The 21,217-nt window shown below is 43.6% G+C and overlaps 1 protein-coding gene across 1 annotated transcript in view; it reads left to right on the forward strand.

Moving 5' to 3' along the window:
• The first annotated feature begins 16,660 nt into the window (after nt 1–16,660).
• LOC119651245 (serotriflin-like) overlaps nt 16,661–21,217 on the forward strand; it is a 77,565-nt gene continuing 73,008 nt past the window's right edge. The window contains exon 1 of the mRNA XM_038054724.1: nt 16,661–17,305. The gene's annotated coding sequence lies outside the window, so the exon portion shown is untranslated. The remainder of the gene's footprint in view (nt 17,306–21,217) is intronic.

Genomic DNA, 21,217 nt, shown 5'->3' on the forward strand with positions numbered 1-21,217 from the left:
GTGGGGGAAACTACAGAAAGGCGCAAACCACCATTACCCTAATGGTCCTCAAGATCGGAGCTCAGCTTGACATTCAAATTTGTCATCACGACCACAATGTCTCCCTTAGGAAGCTTCTTCTGGATAGTGATGCGTTGCTAATAAAAAGCCTTCTTCTCCTCTGCATCGGAAGTCTTCGTTGGTGCCTAACACTGCACTATTAAGATGTTGCTCATACTGGACTGGAACCTCGCAGTCGGTATTCTGTCGGATTAACGGTTCCCAGGACAAAAGAACGCACCGAGCGAATGTGGCTTACATTAATCCAACATTAGATCTACGATTATTTTCGGTAAACTTGCCAAAATTCACTCACACAGTGCGGCGCTAGGGAGAGGAGTGTCAGCTTACCTGGCTTAATTCTAGAGTGTTCAGCTTCTATTGCTGAAATTAGAGCAAGCATGCACTCCGGGGAGCTTGGATATTTTCATCGAGAAGCGTTCGCACAGTCCAAGATCGAATCACAAATTGTTGACGAGAGCAAAATATCGTCGCCGAATAATTAGTTCGATTTCGAATCATGGTAGCCGTTTCGAGAGTTTCAGGTTTCTAGCTCTCGCAATTGCTTTTTCTTGAGCCATCAAAATTTACCCTCGGCAGTTACCTTTGCTATAATTTTAGGCATAGCATCTGTTAACCAAAGGCTCGATTAGTGCGTGCAACATCTTCCTCGTCCGCCAGCATGGCTGCTTGCTTGTGACTTGTTGTTTACCTTGAACCTACAACGTTGCTGTCTACCTTGAAGATCTCGGTCATGAATGTCCACCAGCAGCTTCATTTTCTTGCTCACCTTTGCCATTATGGCCTCCATAATCTCCACAATTCCTTCCATTTGAAGAAGAATGATTTCTCCGTGTGCACGTACACGGACATTATTGAATCTGCAATTGGTACGGTCGGTCATGTGCTTCGATGATCCCGATGTATTATGCCCAGCACATGTCAACAGCTCTGCTCCTTTCAAGTCTGGCATTTGTTGAAGTATGGTCGTGTCCTCCGTCATGCAGTCTACATATATCAGTCCCGGCGGAAAGCTAATGCACATAAGGTTGGCGCTCTATCCTTTATACATCAGCCCGACGATAAGGTTCACGATGAATCCTTGCTTTTCACGAATGAGCATTTGATCTGAAAATGATCAGTCAGATACTCTACACAGGGCTAGTATCACTAAGGCCTGGTTTTCCGCCTCCCAGCTTGGCCCATAAGAGGATTTCCCTTGTTTGCACTGACCTCTGTTCCTCCCCTCCTCTTCGATTTCGTCGTTGAAGACTCAGGTTTATCCTGAGCCTTCTTGACTCTCTCCAGGTGCCAGGTCTTCCTTTATATAGTGCAGATACCATTTAGCGCCTGTGCCACTCAAGCTTGCTTTCTTTCCGATGTCTGATATGCTACCCTCACACGTATTTTTGCTGGTCTCTGTCTTCTGATCAAGGACTATAGTTGGTTCCGGCGATATTCCTCCGTCTAATGGACCAGTTGCAGTGCAGTATGTGGTACTGTTTATTTACTGTTTTTGTTGTTATTGTTTTTGGTTAATTTCGTTACTCATTTGAGTCCCATAAGTGTGGGGATTGAGACGTTGCCATGTCATTGCTTCCAGCACCATAGTACTCACCGGAGCAACCAAATAAGGGAGGCTGTGTCTTTGTAGTCCAGATTGATACAGTTTTTGTTAACAATAAGGTCACTCGTACAGAGGTTGGCTATTACTATGGACTAACGCTGGGTTCCTGAAGAGTCACATGTCAACCTCCTGCGAAGCGATAAGTTGGCTCCCAGAGAGTTGTATTCCCCATGAGTCTATTCAGCAGTTTTCTGCATCTTCCATGTAAGAGAAATAAGAATTCGATTACCTTTTCTATTTTCAGCTGCACGATGAAGCCTTTTTCGTGGTGATTTATTCGGGTAATTCGCGAAGTCGAATGGCTTATTCTGCATTGCATTGCAAGAACACTATTTTCTTTATTTTGTATTCGTTTTTTTCTGGTAGATATTAGCTAAATTATAAATATGTATAAAGCATATATGAGACAAGTCGGGAAACCGGAAGCTGGGCGCTTCAGGTATGAAAGGTTTTGTTTGCTTGTTGTGTGAGTATATTTGTGTGTAGAACTATCCCATTTGTAAGTAGCCCGTTAAGAATATGCATTTAGCATGTCAGATTTAGTACTTCGGGTTGTAAATTTACACGATAAAGACAACTTCGAGCTACTGTCACTTTGTTACTAATAGTATGATTTTGATCAAACTTGGAGAGTATTTTGAGGCATGGACACCGTATAGAGGCAGCTTCATGATTTTTTTCAGATTTGTCGGTTGGGTAGTTTCTGAGACTGGGTCCGTTAAAGAAATCATCACTTTCCACCCCTCCCACACCCCGCTATCTTAACAAATCTCAAAACTAAGACCGGCTTCGAAAAGTACTAATCGAGACCTTTCATTTGATACCCCACATGACTATATTTGGTGAAAACAAATTTTATTCCCCCTTTTTACATATACGGGGACCCCCCTAAATCTCAACGTAGAAGGATATTACTCAGTGCATGTCTGGGGGTTCACAGGTCCCACCTTCTCACCAAATTTCGTGTCAATCGGTATAGCCGTTTCTAAGGAAGTGCCTGTGACAGACAGACAGACAGACAGGCAGAAAGGGGGGTCAGGCTCGGTTGTAGACCTGACCTTTGTCAGTCCTTCGCTGGCGCGTGGTAAGTCCTGGTGCGTGAGCGGACGCTACACCCACAGCGATCACCAGGCAATCTTCTTTGAGACATGTGTCGAGCCTCAGGGCAAAGAGCTCTCATACCCGAAACCGAAACAGATTTCAGGCTGGTCTGCAAAATCTTTGAATGAGCAGACCTTCATAGAGGTGTGGTTAGATCAACCCTCTACGGAAAGAGCCGTCCATCTGGCTCAATGTATCGCCAAAGCATGTGACGCGTCCATGCCAAGGAGGTGCTCATTCTTCTGTAGAAGACCAAACTACAGGTGGAATGATGAACTGACCGGTCTTCGATCAGCCTGCCACCGAGCCAGGAGAGCGGCTCAGAGGGCGGTAGGTAGAGTCAATCAAGGGCAGAAAGAGTGCGCCTACAAGGCAGCCCGCAAAACCCTCAAGCTCGCCATCCAGCGAAGCAAGAGCTAATGCTTTAAGGAGCTCTGCTCAGAAGCGGACGTAAACCCGTGGGGGAGAGCTTATGGAATCGTGATGGGACGATTCAGAGGCCGCTCCGCAGATCACGTGTCCCATCCTTTTACTGAAAATCATCCAGGGGTTATTCCCCCAGCAACAGGAGAGCACCAACGCATTCCAACCACCTCTGAATGTGACGACAATCCCGCCAGTCACCAGTGACGAGCTGCTGGAGATCTGCGGTAGATTAGGAGACAATAAAGCGCCGGGCCTGGACGGAGTACCGAATAAGGCCCTTAAGCTTGCCGTGAAATCCAGGTCGGACATGTTCGCTGTGTTGTTCGAAGCGTGCATGTCCGAGGGAATATTTCCAGCGGCATGGAAGCGACAGAAGTTGGTACTTCTGCCTAAGCCTGGTAAACCTCCAGGTGAACCATCCTCATACCGACCCATATGTCTTTTGGACACGATGGGGAAAATGTTACAACGAGTAATCTATAATAGATTACTCCCGGTTGTTGAGAGCCAAGGAAGCCTTTCAAATCGGCAGTATGGGTTCCGAAAAGCCAGATCAACCATTGATGCCATCAAATTGGTTACTGGCTTGGCCGAAGATACAATCCACGGAAAGGGTAGTACCAGCAAATATTGCGTGGTAGTAACCCTGGACGTGAAAAATGCATTCAATTCGGCCAATTGGAATCTAATACGCAAATCCCTAGCGAAGGTTGGTATTTCCGCCTATCTTGCTGCTATCGTCGATAGTTACTTAACTGAAAGGAGGCTCTGGTATGACACCGATGACGGACCCCTGGAGTACGTTGTTTCCGCAGATGTCCCACAGGGCTCCGTATAGGGCCCACTACTGTGGAACATCATGTACAACGATGCACTTAATCTTCCCCAATCGGAGGAAGCTACGGTGGTGGGTTACGCTGACGACATAGTGCTGGTTGTTGTCGCAAAGCATCTCGAAGATGCTGAGTTATACTCAAGCGAAGCAAACAGTGCTGTCAAATGCTGGTTAGAGAGCTCTGGTCTGACGCTTGCGGAGGAAAAAACAGAAGCGGTACTTATCACTAAGCGCCGGAAGAGAAATTACGCCTGTGTTAGAATCGGGAATCATATCATAATTTCCAAGCGGACAGGAACCTCAGCTATAAGCAACACTTACAGTATGTTTGTGATAAATTATCCACTGCTAGTATGGCCCTGGCGAGGATGATGTCGAACATGGGAGGGCCACGGCATACCTCTAGGTTGCTTATAGCCAGGGTGGTGACTTCAATCATGTCACCGATGTCACGGATGTCAGTTAATACTAGCAAACTGGATGCAGTCTACAGGAGGACAGCTCTCAGGGTATGCTCTGCCTTCAGGACTGTCTCAGATGATGCAACATTCGTCATCTTTGGAATGATGCCGATTGACATCTTGGCAGATGAGATGGCGAATATATTCCATGTGAAGCCAATCTCTCCCTTATTGCAGACGAAGAACGCTGAGAGGGAGAGATCCATAAATAGATGGCAAAAGCGGTGGGAACGCTCGGAAAAGGGTCGGTGGACTCACAGGCTCATTGCTGCCATCAAGGAGTGGTTGGCGGGACGACACGGTGAGATTAATTATAATCTCACGCAGTTTCTCACGGGGCATGGAGGATATCTCCAATACCTTCACAGGTTTAAATTGGAGACCTCACCCGACTGTCCAAATTGCGATGGAGTCCCAGAGGACCCAGAGCATGTATTCTTCCACTGTCCGAGATTTGTGGAAGAAAGGAGGAACCTAGAGGAGACTCTAGGAGAGGTGCTGGTACCAGAAAATCTGATGCCGAAAATGCTAGCACGTCAAGAGCATTGGGATGCGGTCAACTCCATGATCGCATCTATTCAAGATAAGCTGCGAAAGGCAGAGGAGAGGAGAAAAGCGCGGTCACTTGCGCCGCGTATAGAAGAAATGGAATTAGGCTAGAGTGAGCTGACTCCGCCCAGTGGTGTAATACCTTATGGTGGTTCCGCGGGGCAGGGCGGGAGTCGGGGGTGATTTTAGTGGGTAAAAATCCCGCACGCTGGGGTGTCCAGACCAGTGTCTTTTGAAGATTTCCACCTCTTCAAAAAAAAAAAAGACAGACAGACAGACAGACATTGAACCGATTTTAATAATAAAATTAATAATAAAAAAACAGATAAATTTCAAGATCACCAAAGATGAACCAAAATTCGCAAGCGAACGAACTGCATTGTTAAATAATTGTAACAAATTTTGTAACATTTTCCAGATTGTAAATTTCAAATCTGAAATCGAACCAGATGCCAATGCCATAGACCCCCATGAAAGCGACTGAACTGGGGAACTGGAGAGTGTTTAAAACAATTTCAATGGAAAGTGTTTGAAGTGAAGTAATCTTAAGCAAAGAAGTGTTCCGGAGTGTTTTAAATTAAAGATATTTTGAAAGCATATTGATCATATCGATAGTGGCTTTGTTCCTATGTACTTGCGTATATCTATTCATATTTACTTACGCGGATTCATACGAGTGCATGTACCATTTTCGACACAATTATTTGAACATTTGTATGTTCCCTGATTGATTTAGAACCGTACACCTTCCAAAAAGAACCTGAGCACCCGGCGAAGTAGGCCAACCCAGATAAGGCAATGCCTCACTAACATGTTTGGAAAGCCAACAACGTAATTCTAATGGAAAATTATGTTTTACTGATAGAAAGATAATACTACGCCGTCACATCACGAGAATACAAGATATCCATACGTGAACATATCTACAACTTTTATCAAAACAACAGCCCACATGTATCTTTATTACAATAGGTTAAGATACTCAGATTTGTGGATAAATAGACTTTACTACGAAATCTATTTTCTCCTGGCGACTTAGTATATTTGCAAAAGTGAGTAATATCACTTACCGGTCTTGAGCTCACTCATCTGGATATGGTTAAAATCATATCTTGCGATTACACCACAGTAAAATTTCGATAGCTTTGTTTACTTTAGAGTAATAACGCACCTTGAATTTCGCAGAAAGACTTTCCGAGTTTATTTCGCGATTTTTATGATATTTTTTTAGGAAAGATGAGCTCGCAGTAGTTTACAGGTAATTCGTATTTTTATCGAAACCGGATTGAGGAAAAGTGATAATAATTTTTTCTTAGATAAATTTAAGAATCTTTTTTGTTAGCCGATGAGGTTACTTATATCCATTGCTTTACTTGCGCATGCATAAATATCTTTAGTGTTTTTAAAGGACCTAGTACATTAACTTATGCCAAAACGTGGAAACAGTTGTCATATTCGAAGGGCTATTGACACAAATGTCCTACAGTTGGTTTTGTTACTTTGTTAGCAAATGTTGGCACCGCCATTGCTAAATTAGTGAAAATAATATAACTTCCTTTTTTCAAAACTCAATAAAAACTATTGTATGCATCGGAAAATATTTATTTATTCTTTATAACTTAGGTACATGTCTAAAGTTTTTATTTACATTGTTTTGAAGATCAAATCTGTTAAGTGACGTCCCCCATTCTCCATACATTGCGTAAACCGATTTTTGGCGTTTGTCATGACTCTTGTTAGCATAGCAGGTGTTATGTTGGCAATTTCATCTTGGATGTTGGTCTTCAAATCTTGTAGGGTTCTTGGACGGTTCACTTAAACACGGGATTTCAAAAAATCCCATAGAAAAAAATCACAAGGGGACAGATCGGGAGAGCGTGCCGGCCATTCCAAATCGCCTCTAATTGAGATAAGGCGCTCTGGAAAGTGTTTCCTCAAAACAGCCATCGATGCTCTTGAAGTGTGTGCTGTTGTACCGTCTTGTTGGAACCAAGTGTCCCCCAAATCCAAATTTTCTAGCCGTGGGAAAAAAAAAGTTCTGTAGCATGTTTACATACCGGTCCGAATTCACTGTCACTGTAACCTCATTTTCCTCAAAAAACCAGGGTCCAATAATTCCACCTGAGGAAATTGCACACCACACTGTGACTTTGGGTGAATGCAAAGGCTTTTGATGCAATTCTCGAGGGTTGGTGTCAGCCCAGTAGCGCATGTTTTGTTTGTTAACCGACCCACACAAATGAAAATGGGCTTCATCGCTAAAAAAAACAATAGCACCCTCGGAAACGACATCAAGAAGAAGCTCACACGCGTTCATCCGAGAATTGAAGTCACGTTCTGAAAGTTCCTGCACTATCGCCATCTTATAGGGATGAAAATGAAGATCATCACGAAGAACTCTTCTCACAGAACGATCGGATAGTCCAAGGGCAGATGCGTGTTTGCGCGCAGCACGCCGTGGCGATCGCAACATTGAAGCTGTCACTGCTTCTATGTTCTCAGGTGATCTAACGGGCCGAGGGACTCCAGTTCTTCCTTTTGTCGCACTTGCAGTTTGTCTGAATGTAGTGACCCATGTAACAATTGATTTGCGGTCTGGGACGGGAGCCAACGGGGCTAAATTAAAGCGATTCCGAAATGCACGCTGTGTTGCAATAACCGAACATCCGCTTGAAAAGTAAACCTCAACGGCAAAGGCACGCTCCTCACTATTCCAACGCATGATGGCGACTGAGCCATGTCGGGACAAAACTTTACAGTATCCCCTCTTGAACGAGACCACTAGCGCTCCGCTATGACATCAACTAACTGAGTGGCGCGCATTTTTAAAAAGGAAGTTATGCTGCCACACCCTGTACATGTATGATCAAGTAGCTTCAAGGCTTAAGCTAATGATTCTACGGATGCAAATTCTTACATCCTTAGAATCATTAGCTTAAGCCAACCTTAAACAGGTGAAAAGCAAGCAAGCCGTTGAAGAGCTGGAGTATGCCGGAGGAACCTGTTCCTAGCTAGTGGAATATTTCCCTTCGAGAAATTGATTGAGGTTGAAGTCACAAAACTTTGACATCCCTATTCTCCAGAGCTTACTCAATAATCGGACTTTGTTTAGATTCGTTTAACTTATCGGAACTTGCAAATGTTCTCCTGCGCCTGAAAATGTGGCAAAGTGGTATCTCCCTGTTAAACCAAATAGGGAAAGTGAGTAGATATTTGGGTTAGGCAGAGACACAACTAAAGGCAGATTAAACTGGATGGTATGAAGGTTATTGAGGACTTTGTTGCATGTTCAGTTGGTAAGGGTACGGATGCAACTGGTTGCTGACAATTTAAGATGAAACCGTCAAAATTGGGTTACTTGAGATAATTTTACCCAATATCTTAGAGCCGCAGTTCGTAACTGATCCCGCCCCGCGACGTAATACTGAAATGGCAGTCCTGCGGGGTAAGCGAAGGAGAATGGATGTGGTTTTAGTCAGTAAAAGTATCAGATAACCGTATGGCAAAAGCCAGTGGTACGTTTTGAACCTTTCCACCTTCCAATGCCAAAAAAAGACAAATAGACGGACAGACAGACATCGAATCGATTCTAATAAGGTTTCGTTTTACACAAAACCTTTTGGGCTAGTTACCGTAACACGTGAATAGGGGCTCTTCCTCCAAGCCGAAGAGAAATCATTTCGGCCACCAATGCACTCAAACGGAGTAAAGTCGCAAGGTTGACGGTCTCTCCGCGGAGTTATTTATCGTTGCACCTGCAGCTACTATTAACCAGTTAATTAAATTCGTACGGAAATCTTATGAAGTCCAGACCTTTCCCAGAGAGTGGAAGAAGGGGACGACCGTCAAGATTCCAGAGAAGGGGATCCGTTTTGAATGTGACAATTGAAGGGGTATATGCATTCTCCCTGCCGTTGCAAAGATAATTACTAAAGTAACCCTCGAACACATTGGCGGACTTCAGGGTGAAACCGAGATGTTCGGAATTCCTCGATAAGGCATGCCTAGACCGAATATCGGTTGTTGCACCGTCGATTATGGTGATGATGCTATGCAATGGAATTCGTAATCCCAGTATGTCCGGCGAGGTACAGTTTCTCAGAAGGACAAAAATGGCGTGAAGGTGTGAATAATGCAGCTTTATATGAATGGTAAAAAATATTTGCCATTACAGGAAATTTCACCACCGATGGAAAATGTCATGTTTTAAGAGGCTTGCGGGGATTATTTCCCAGATTTGTTTCGGTTACTGTTTCATTGTGCATCAATTTAGAAAGTTCCTTAATTGCACCGGCGGTGGCGATGATTTTTTCAAGGTTATATCGATTTCTGCCTTCCTTTAACTCTCTTTTTAGTGCAAATTTGAGAACCATCCTTGTCGGTCATCTTTGCTTTGCCAATTTTCAGTTCCATCAAGGTGTGTTTCTCTTGGCTGGTGCACTAAGAGAGTTGGTTTTCAGAGGTATAGGTATATTCTTGCGATGTTTTTTGCGATTAAATAAATCTAATGATTGGACGGTCCTTTTTTCGCTAGCATTTTATTTTAATATGCATATCACGATATTTCGGGAACCCTGAAGTGGTTATCGGTACATGCACATTGGAATAAAATACTAGCCAAAAAAGGACCGTCATGTCGTTTAGCCAAGTATTCTTATACAATAAATGTATATTCTAAAAGATTAGGAGTTTCGTGTGAAGGAATCTTGTCCAAATAACTTTTTTGCGAAATCGGCTTCTCTGAAGATGGTTCGTCAAAAAGAGATTTTCTGAAGTTGATATTTTGTAGCCTTAAAGTAGTTCTTTCACCGTGGGTAAGACTCAATCTGCAGCTGCTTTTTCTATTATTTTTATTGCCCGAATTATTAATTACTTAATTGACCCGCCCACCGCAACCTGTTTAGCCGGATTTTTCCACAATCTGACGGTCGTGGTATCGCTCATAGATTTCGCCATTATGTAAGGTTTCGAATCGAATCGAATCGTCCATCCTCATGTTGGGCGCCAAAAATTCTTCGGAGGATTCTTCTCTTGAACGCGCCCAAGAGTTTGCAATTTTTGTTTCTAAGAACCCAAGTCTCCGACGAATACATGAGTACCGGCAAGATCATTGTCTTGTACAGTAAGAGCTTTGACCCTATGGTGAGACGTTTCGAGCGAAACAGTTTTTGTAAGCTGAAATAGGCTTTGCTGACAGCCAAAACTGTGCGCGGAGTTCATCGTCATAGCTGTCATCGGTTGTCATTTTCGACCCTAGATAGGAGAAGTTTTCAACGGTCTCAAAGTTGTAGTTCCCTATCTTTATTCTTCCCGTTTGACCAGGATAGTTTGATGTCGTTGGTTTGTTGATTTTTGGTGCTGACGTTGCCACCATATATTTTGCCTTTCCTTCATTGATGTGCAGCCGAAGGTCTGGCGCCGCCTGGTCTATCTGGGTGATCTGGGTGAAGGCAGTTTGCACGTCTCGGGTCATTGTTCCCATGATGCCGATATCGTCAGCATAGGCCAGTAGTTGGATGGACTTAAAGACTATCGTACCCCTTGCATTTGCCTCAGCCTCACGGATTACTCTCGAGGGCTAAGTTAAAGAGGACCCATGGGAGGAGGACCCTTGCCTTAGACCGTTGTTGATGTCGAATGGTCTTCGGAGTGATCCTGTTTCCTTTTGTCTGGCCTCGGACAAGGGCTAGAGTCAGCCTAATCAGTCTCATCAATTTCGTCGGGATACGCAATTCTCTCATGGCCGTGTACAGTTTTACCTTGGCTATGTTAACATAGGCGACTTTAAAGGCGATGAAAAGAAGTCGGTTTTCCAGTCGACGAAGTTCGTGATAGTTTTCGGCAAGTGGCAGCGTTCTTTGAGAGTGCAGCATTGACAGGTATGTACCATTCTTCTCTTCTGTTAGTATTTTAAATTCATCGTCGTACCAGCCGTTCCCACTTTCTGCGACTGCGGTCAAATATGTTTGTGGTTGTACCAAGCGTTCGTGAGGTAGGTAGGTAGGTATCAGTAGCCGCTCCGAGGAGCCCAATTAGCGCTTTGGTGCGCCGTTTTGATGGCACAAACTCCTAAGACCGTGACTGTTGTTATGGGAGCAGGGAAGCCGAGTCCAGCCGGCTTGAACCTTCAGAGCCAGCCCGTAGCATTCACGAAAGAAATCAGCTCTCCGACCTTGCAGCTGGAAATCTCTCTGAGGTCCCCAAAGAATGGTTTACCCAGAGTCCGCAGCCCGACTCTAGCCAGAGCAGAGAAAGTGCATGAGGGTTTCCTTTCCTTCTCTGCAGCTTCGGCAATGTGAGATGTAGGGTATACCGAGCCTAACGGCATGGTCCCCTATGGACTAGTGCCCCGTGCAGACTGCCCTAATCTTGAATGCATTTGCACGCGTCAGGCACATTAGCTCTCGTGATCGGGCTATGTTATAAGGGGGCCAAATTCTCCTTGACTTGGGACAACTCGTAAGCCTTCGCCATCTAAGGCCCGCGGCTGCTAGGTAGCCCGCTCATTCCCCTCTATGTTTCTATGCATGGGAACCCAGAGGAGAGTGACCTTGAGCGTGCCGCCCAGTTGGTTGAGCGCATCTCTGCACTGTCACACCCGCCTGGAATATGTCGTCGTTGAGTACAATGCCTTGATGGCCGCTTGGCTGTCGGTCAGAATGGCTATGTTACGCTTGGGGCTCGAATCACGCTCCAGCCATAGACAAACTTCCAATATCGTCAGTACTTCCGCCTGGAATACACTGGCGAAACCTGGGAGACCATACGACTTGGATACACTGTGTGTATTTGAGAAAACCCCCGTGTCGACTCCATGGGCCATCTTTGATCCGTCCGTAAAGAATACCATGTCATAGTCTTGCAACACGGTCTTCCGCTTTGCCCTGGTTGGAAGGTCCACAGCAAAGTTTCTCGTGAAGTTCAGCTTGCGTGTGACATAGTGCGTGGGGGATGCCTAGATTTCTCGAGGTATTTCATCTAGGATATTACTGTGGCCGTAGGACTTCGCTGTCCAGCATCCGGATTCACGTAGGGATTCTAGGCGGTGTTTTGATTCAGGTCAGGAACCCTATCTCAACGAGATATGTTCCTGTATTTAACAAGGCTGAGAGTGCCGCTTTCCGCACAAATCAGATACTTCCAACAATCATCTCGTGCGACTTTGCCAATTGAATAATTCGCATTTCGCTATCATTGGTGTCTTTCTGTAATCTATGAGGGCTGACGTATCGCCTGAACACAGGCTCTATCCCCACTTTACTGTTAAAACCTCCAAGTACGATTTCGATATCATATTTGGGACGAGCTTCGAGAGTCCGCTCTATTGTCCTGTAGATGGTATCATTTTGCGACTCTGTAGGGTCATGAACATTAATGAGAGGCTTATATTTTGAAAGTTGCCTCGCAAATGCAGAGTTCGCAACCTTTCATTTATGTTTTCAAAGCAGATGGCAACATAGTCCCTTTTTGTCTGACTGGGAAACCTACTCCTACTATAATATACAGTGCAGTGATGCTCCTCTTGGTGGCTGGTCCCTGTTCAGCGCATCCTTTGTAAGGCTGTTACACCAGGCTTATATTGGGCACGGTATCGGCTAGCTGCTGAGCAGCATTCGATCTGTCCAGAGAGCACACCTTCTATGAGATAATACACAAATCATTAGTCCGTTTTGGTTGTTGGGTTCATCGTTGTAAAATCCATCCTATCCGAGGCTCCTTTCGTGGCGTGCGGCGTAACAAGCTGTTTTCCGTGTAGACTTCCAAGTTCTACCCAAACCCAAATCTGGAGGATCAGTTGGTATAATTTGTCGGGTTTTTAGCCGCGGGAGACTCGCCTGGAGCTTTTCATTAGGAAAGAACTCTTAGCTATCACCTCGTGGAGGTGGAGATAGGGTTAAGTAGGGTAGAGATCTCGATGTTGATTTAGCAAGCGTTTTCCAAGTTTAATGCTACATATATCATCCTGGGACATGTAAAACCCTCTAATCGCTGCACTAATTTATTCTTCATCTAAATCGATAAAAGTGAGGGAGAAACTGCTGATGAAGGGTTCAAGAAATCAGATCAAGATCAAGGGCTTGGCTGAAGGCATTGAAAGAATTGTAGAATTGTTACCCTGTTAGTATTCATCGAGCGTAAACATTCCCTTAGCAAGGTTATGAACTTGTGATCTCAAAATAAACGGCATTCCTTATATATTCTAGTGCCATATCATTATTTTACAGGCGTATGCCAAAGACTTGATGACAGTGTTAGGGATGATTCCCTTGGTTATGAAAGAAATCATGGAGAGAGCATTGGGAAACCAAAATAGAACTGATGCTATTCACCGCCAAAAAAAAGATGCCTGAATTCCACCTTCTGTGTCCAAATGAACAAAGACTGGTTTTTGGCTCTAAAATGAAGAGTCTGGCTGTGATCTGGATACTTATTTAAATTGGAGACTTAACATAGAACTGAGATTTAAGAAGACGTGTATAGCCTTCTATATCTGCTAGAGGATCTTTCTAAGAAGGTGATTCTTTTAACCAAGATTTTTTGGATGTACACAGCCGTGGTTTGTCTCATCCTAATGTATGGTTGTATTGTGTGGTAGCAGGCGGTGAAAAAGGAATACAATAGGACGAAGCTTAATAAGATTTAAAGAAGCGCTTGTGCAAGTGCTACGGGTGCTCTGCAGTCCTACCCGGCTGATGCTCTCAATGTACTCCTGCACACCTCCGCTGAACCTCTACAATAAATAACCTATAGCGTGCAGTGTTATCGGGCGACATAAGTCCAGATGATGGAAAGTAAAACCCTATGGAAATAATAACATCCCATGTAAAGCACCTATGCCGCATGCAAGCCGAGCTTCACGAGTAACTTTGCTGTGGACTTTTCTACTAGGGAAGAGTGGAGGATCGGGGATGTGTTGCAAAGTGACGCAGCGGGGAGTCGTATGCGCTCCCAGTATTCATTACTGTTTTCCAAGCGGTAATACTGGGATTATTGGAAGCCCTTCGACGGCTGGGGTATGACCCGAGTCCCAAGCGTAATATGGTCATTATGGCCGACAGCCAAGCGGCCATTAAGGCGTTGTAATCAGTGGCGACATACTCCAGGCTGGTGAACAGTTCAAAGATGCGATGAAAAGTCTGAGTGGCACGCTCGAAGGGCACGCTCCTCTGGGTTATCAGTCATAGGAACATAGAGAGGAATGAGTGGGCTAGCAGGCTGGTCACGTGGGGCTCTATTCTCGGTAGTCCTTCTGTAGATGCAGGCTAGGTAGGGCTGGGGTAGAATCTATTCGCACCAATTAATAGCCACTGACTTCAGATGGAGAAGGCTCATCATTTGTCAAACTGAAGGAGGGTTCGGCCCTCCTCTAAAAAGACCCGACGCAAGAGCTTTTGGACCAGACTTGTGCAAAAGCGTTTAGGACTACAGGGCGGTGCTTACATCTCTATAAGTTACTCCTCCAGACATCGATGTATTAGTGTGGATGGCAGATCTCAAGTTTGCTTACTATATGCATCAATTTGCGTCAGATTTTACCCATGAAAGAATTCAATTTCGTAGGAATATTTAAGTTGTCATGTTGGGATTTTCATCTCTCCGCCAACAGCAAGTGACTCCTTTTGAATGGCTACGGCCTTTGAACACGACCGGTGGTCAGGTTTGTCATGAGTTTTTTCGATTCCATTATTTGATAACGCTTACCTTAAATTGGTGATTGGCTATCGTACGGAAGGTCGCGGTTCAAATTTCGCTAGCGGCAGCGGGATTTGTATCGTGATTTGATGTCGGATACCAGTGAATTCAGCTGTGAATGAGTACCTGAGTCAAATCAGGGTAATAATCTCGGGCGAGTGCAATGCTGATTACATTGCCTCCTACAGTGTTTTGTTGTGGACCATTACGGTCTTGAATGAAGTGCTCTAACACACTTCAAGGCCCTGATCCAATATGGATTGTTGTGCCAACGATTATTATTATTATTAAATTGGTACCCTAAACTTAGAGCAAACGGCATCCAGGCGTTCGACAGAAATACTCGTATTTTCATGGATGAACATTTTCAGCCATAACTAGCTACTAATATTGAAATTGGCGTGGGTAACCAATTTTCAGGTTTTCGGTTCTTCAAGGTGATGAGGAGACAGACGGGGCAGCAAACCTGTCAGTCGAAACAAAACGAAGTGGCTGCGGAGAACCCCCACGAGGTCTTGGGGAGATACTGTACTCACTTTGACTTACTGGTCGCGATGCAGTAGGCAAGTGCTCCAAGGCTTAATTAGGGTAATTAGACCCGGATCTGCATGGGGACTGATCTGAAGTGGCTTCAACGACGAAACCTCACCAGAGTTATTTGGTACATGAGAACCGGGATAGCCCTCTGAGCTCAGATGTCTCCGGAGAATTCCCGGGGCATGAGAACACATCCGATTATTAGTAATTGGCCCCATTTGGTATTCTAGCCTTTCTATCTTATCTTTTTACAATAGGCATCAGCTCAGATGTAATTAGCTACAAGTTTGAAAAATATTAGACGAAGACGGCTTTATGGTTTTTTACCAGGGCAGAGGCAAGTCGTCAGATGATGCCTCACCTCTGCCCTGGGAGCAACGTGACTGAAGCGGCTCGAAGATGTTGTGTTCCTTTGTATAATTCAAAGAACACGACATGACATATTGACTGCGAATTATATTGAGCATAAATCCGCCCATACTTTGGGCCAAAGCTTGGCTAAAACTGAACATATTTTTTTTTAAGGATTACGGGGTTCTAAGTCCGCATCTGCTTGATGTCGGATCGGACCAAATGGGTCCCTAGTAAAAAACCGTAAAGCCGTCTTCACCTAATATTTTTCAAGTTTGGGTGCTAAGTCCTAAATGAGGGGTACGTTTCCCAAAAATAGAGGGGGTAAGTTGCTCCCTATTTTGTCCGGTCCGAAATCAAGTAAATGCAAACTTAGGACTCCTCAATCCTCAAAAAAAATATATTCAACTACAAGTTGTTATTGACCATACTTAGAGAGGAAAATAAAGAGGCTTTCTAATTCCATCACGCCAAAATTTTGATACCAATAACTGAATAGTTCGATGGAAAAGCGGAAGTACTCAGTGACGCAAATTTTTGAAGGTAGAATGAGATTTTCGGAAACTAGTAAAGAATTGACGAATTTCCTTCCTTTCCGATGCACAAGGAACAGTTTAAGAATATTTTAAATAATAAAAGGATTGAAATATAAAATAATTCCACCGATTTTTGACATTTACTTTGGCGGTTGTTTCTTATTAAAATAATTTGTATAATTATTGTATTGTATTAAAAATATATTAAAATTCAATTCTCGCCATGCAAATGTTCGAAAAAGGTTTTGTCTATGTTGCATGATATTTTGTAAAAATATTATTGTCAACTATCTTATTTACTAATATCTGATTTGGTCTAAAGCTTTTTAGCTGATCTAAACAACACGAAATCCATCGTTTGTCCAATACAGAATCATAATTGTCGTCATCAATGCTTGTATACAGAAATTATCTTTTTCTCAAACTACCCGACACCATCGTCATCATTTGTGTGCTGTATCTAAGTGTATTTCCTCAAAGCCGGCTGTAACTTGGAGTGTGTTTTCTTCAAAAGATATTTCAAGATCAGTTTCAGTTGACTAGCTGATCGCGAAACAATCATACATTGTAGCGGAATTGACGCGAACTCAAACGGGTGCGAAAATATCTATAATTTCATATTTGAAAATTTCTCTAGATTGAATCTTAAAGAAAAAACGATCTTTGACCAAATATTTTTAGATCGATTCGATAGAATTTAAATAAGAAATAATTCTTCATATAAACTGGATAAAATAGAACCATCTGTCGTTAAAGATATTTGATATAATGTTTTTAAAATTTCGTAACAGAACCAATTTTCCAATAAATTATTGTGGTCGGAAAATTGGAATCGTTCAAAGTGAACATTGCGAACATCATATGGTAGCAATTATTTTGTGAATTTTTTTTTTTTAATGTGGAAATTTGATCTCAGCGGAAGAAATATTTTTGAACAGTTTTTTATTATTAATAAATGATTTTAAACCAAAAATAGTGAGTTGTTATTCATTTTAAATATTTCGCTGACTATTGATGACAATATCAATTTAATAAATTGAAGTATAAAATAGAGACACTGGTTTGGTATAACAAGTGGTAAATTTGTGCATAGTAAATTTGTGTGAAGTGATTGAGTTTTGATTGTGGTCATCTTTATTAAGCTAATTAGGTAAGGAGTGCTCATTTTCAAGAGAATCTTTTTAGATAAGTTTAAAAGTGACATTATTCGTAAAGTGTAGATATAGTTGATATATTCTATTTCTGTTTGGTTGAGCATTATAACAACTAGATAAATTTCATCCCCAGCTCCTTTCAGATGATTTGTGGTTTTTTCTTGACGGTTTTAGGTATTGATTAGGGTTATATTTTAGATATAAATAAGGGTATATGGTATCACGTCCTTTAGGACCTACGAAACTTTAATTGTAATTAGAAAGTAGAGAGTTTTCTCATTTAAAAAAGGGGAGTGCTTTCAAACATTCTGTAGGGTCAGTGAGCAGATTGCTAACTAACACCTTTGGGAGATCTATAATGACAATTTTATAAAGGGGTATTTGGTAATTTATTCCTGGGAAGTTTGAATTTGTGGAGTAGTGATTATTGGTGGTTGTATCGTTGATTGACCGATTTATAGTGCCTCACTCTTTAGATACTCGTTGATTCTAGATTTGCGTTCCATAAAGTCAGATAGGTTTCAGTAGAGCCTTAATCCAAAAATTTACGCTCAAATTCTACTCTAGAAATGAAGAGGAGAGGGGATACTGATTGCTTTAGGATTCGGGTTTAATTTCTTCATTGTTCCATAGAAAAGCAGAAAGATGTTTTCCTAGATAAATACCATTTTAATCTGGTAATAGCGATTTTATTCAATATGATTGGCGTATTTTTGCTTGGGCGTAGAGGTAATTTGGAAGTTTTTATTAAGGTTTTGTGCAAAACAAAACCTTATTAAAATCGGTTACTGTCTGTCTGTCTATTTTTTAAGCGTTGGAAAGTGGAAAGGTTCAAAATCTATCTCTGGCTCCTGTCGGTTATGTGAGACTTTTCCTCACTAAAATCACCCTCTTCTCCTTTGCTTACCCCGCGGAATTGCCATTTCGGTATTTCGGTCGCGGGGCAGGATCAGTTATGAACTGCGCCTCGTGTCATTATTTGTAACTTTCCTCTGAACCTCCTCCTTCCTCAGCAGATTGTCGATCGCCTTCATCAATTTGTCCACTGCCCTACTAGATGTTTCAAAGCGTAGCATGTGATCCACGATATTCTCGGGTGTTAACTGACCCCCGGCGTCAATTTCCGCCTGCACTCTGTGTGCGGCGAACCGCGGGCAATTAAAACCAACATGCTCCGCATCCACCGGCATATCGGGAAATATGGGGAGTCGTCACGCCCGAAGCGATAAAGGTATGCACGGTACCATCCGTGTTCGCTTAAGAATTGAGTTAGGTGGTAACTAACCTCACCGTGCGTTCGTTTGATCCATTTTGAGGCAACTGGAATAATCCAGCGTCCAGCGTCCTTTAGGTGAATCATCCCATCTGTTTTGCCATTCCAAAATAGATTCACTTCGTGCTAATTGCCGACGGTAGGTATAGGACTCGCCGATTGCTACTGATGGGTTATAAAGGTGTCGATTCTCGTTTACCAAAATGTCGATGGGGACCATGCTTGCTACCACACAGTCTGCTTCGTCTGATGTTGTACAGTAAGTGCACGACGTTCGCAATGCACTCAATTGGTATCATCATCAACGGCGCAACAACCAGTATCCGGTCTAGGCCTGCCTTAATAAGGAACTCCAGACATCCCGGTTTTGCGCCGAGGTCCACCAATTCGATATCCCTAAAAGCTGTCTGGCGTCCTGACCTACGCCATCGCTCCATCTTAGGCAGGGTCTGCCTCGTCTTCTTTTTCTACCATAGATATTGCCCTTATAGACTTTCCGGGTGGGATCATCCTCCTCCATACGGATTAAATGACCCGCTCACCGTAACCTATTGAGCCGGATTTTATCCACAATCGGACGGTCAAGGTATCGCTAATAGATTTCGTCATTGTGTAGGCTACGGAATCGTCCATCCTCATGTAGGGTGTCGAAAATTCTTCGGAGGATTTTTCTCTTGAACGCGGCCAAGAGTTCGCAATTTTTTTTGCTAAGAACCCAAGTTTCCGAGGAACACATGAGGACTGGCAAGATCATAGTCTTGTACAGTAAGAGCTTTGACCCTATGGTGAGATGTTTCGAGCGGAACAGTTTTTGTAAGCTGAAATAGGCTCTGTTGGCTGACAACAACCGTGCGCGGATTTCATCATCGTAGTTGTTATCGGTTGCGATTTTCGACCCTAGATAGGAGAAATTGTCAACGGTCTCAAAGTTGTATTCTCCTATCCTTATTCTTCTTCATGTTTGTGTTTGACCAGTGCGGTTTGATGTTGTTGGTTGATTCGTCTTCGGTGCTGACGTTGCCACCATATATTTTGTCTTGCCTTCATTGATGTGCAGCCCAAGATCTCGCGCCGCCTGCTCGATCTGGATGAAGGCAGTTTTACGTCTCGGGTGGTTCTTCCCATGATGTCGATATCGTCAGCATAGCCCAGTAGTTGGGTGGACTTGAAGAGGATCGTACCTCTTGCATTTACCTCAGCATCACGGATCACTTTCTCGAGGGCCAGGTTAAAGAGGACGCATGATAGGGCATCCCCTTGTCGTAGATCGTTGTTGATGTTGAATGGTCTTGAGAGTGATCCTGCTGCTTTTATCTGGCCTCGCACATTGGTCAGGGTCAGCCTAGCCAGTCTTATTAATTTCGTCGGGATGCCGAATTCTCTCATGGCCGTGTACAGTTTTACCCTGGCTATGCTATCATAGGCGGCTTTAAAGTCGATGAAGGGATGATGCAACTGTTGTCTATATTCCAACAGTTTTTTCCATCGCTTGCCGCAGAGAGAAAATCTGATCTCTTGCTGATTTGCCTGGGGTGAAGTCTCTTTGGTATGGGCCAATGATGTTCTGGGCGTATGGGGCTATCCGGCCTAGCAAGATAGTGGAGAATATCTTATGAATGGTACTGAGCAACGTGATACCTCTATAATTGCTGCACTGTGTGATATCTTCCTTTTTATGTATGAGACAGATAATGCCTCGTTGCCAATCGTCAGGCATTGATTCGCTGTCCCATACCTTGAGCACAAGTTGATGAACCACTTGGTGGTGTAACTGGTCGCCTGCAAATTTAACCAATTCGGCTGTAATTCCATCGGCTCCTGGCGACTTGTGATTTTTTAGCCGCTGAATTGCATGGACTGTTTCTACTAAACTTGGTGGTGGCAGTATTTGTCCGTCGTCTTCAGTTGGCGGGACCTCCAACTCGCCGATGTTTTGGTTGTTCAGTAGCTCATCGAAGTACTCAACCCATCGCTCTAATATGCCCATTCTGTCGGAAATCAGATTTCCCTCTTTGTCTCGGCAGGATGTGCATCGAGGTGTATAAGGCTTCATCCTGCTGACTGGTTGGTAAAACTTGCGGGCCTGGTGCGGTTGCTTCCTGTACTTTTCTAGTTCACAGACTTGTTGGTTCTCCCAGGCTTCCTTTTTCCGTCTGAAGTCGCTTCTCCGCTCGACGGAGTTCGTGATAAGTCTCTGCGCGTGCCCGCGTTCTTTGAGAATGCAACATTACTCGGTATGCGGCATTCTTCCGTTCCGCTGCTAGCTTACATTCATCGTCAAACCAGCCGTTCCGACTCCGTTTGCGGCTGGGACCAAGTGTGTTTGTGGCCGTATCTATGATAACGTTCTTCAGGTGATTGTGAAGATCATTTGTTGATGCTTCATCTCCAGGTCCTCTGTTGACTGCGGTTATTGCGGCATCCATTTCCCTTTTATAGGTGTCGCGGAGGGTTGTGTTGTGGATGGCTTCAGTGTTCACTCTCACTGGATTGTTAGAGGGGATTCTAGGTGGTATTGTTATTCGAGCTCGGAGCACCATGCCAACGAGATAGTGATCCGAGTCTATATTGGCCCCCCTATATGTTCTGACATTCTGGGAGGTGGCGGCGTTCGATCAACACGTCGTCAATTTGG

Source organism: Hermetia illucens, chromosome 3, assembly GCF_905115235.1.
Source record: "Hermetia illucens chromosome 3, iHerIll2.2.curated.20191125, whole genome shotgun sequence".
Lineage (NCBI taxonomy): Eukaryota > Metazoa > Arthropoda > Insecta > Diptera > Stratiomyidae > Hermetia > Hermetia illucens.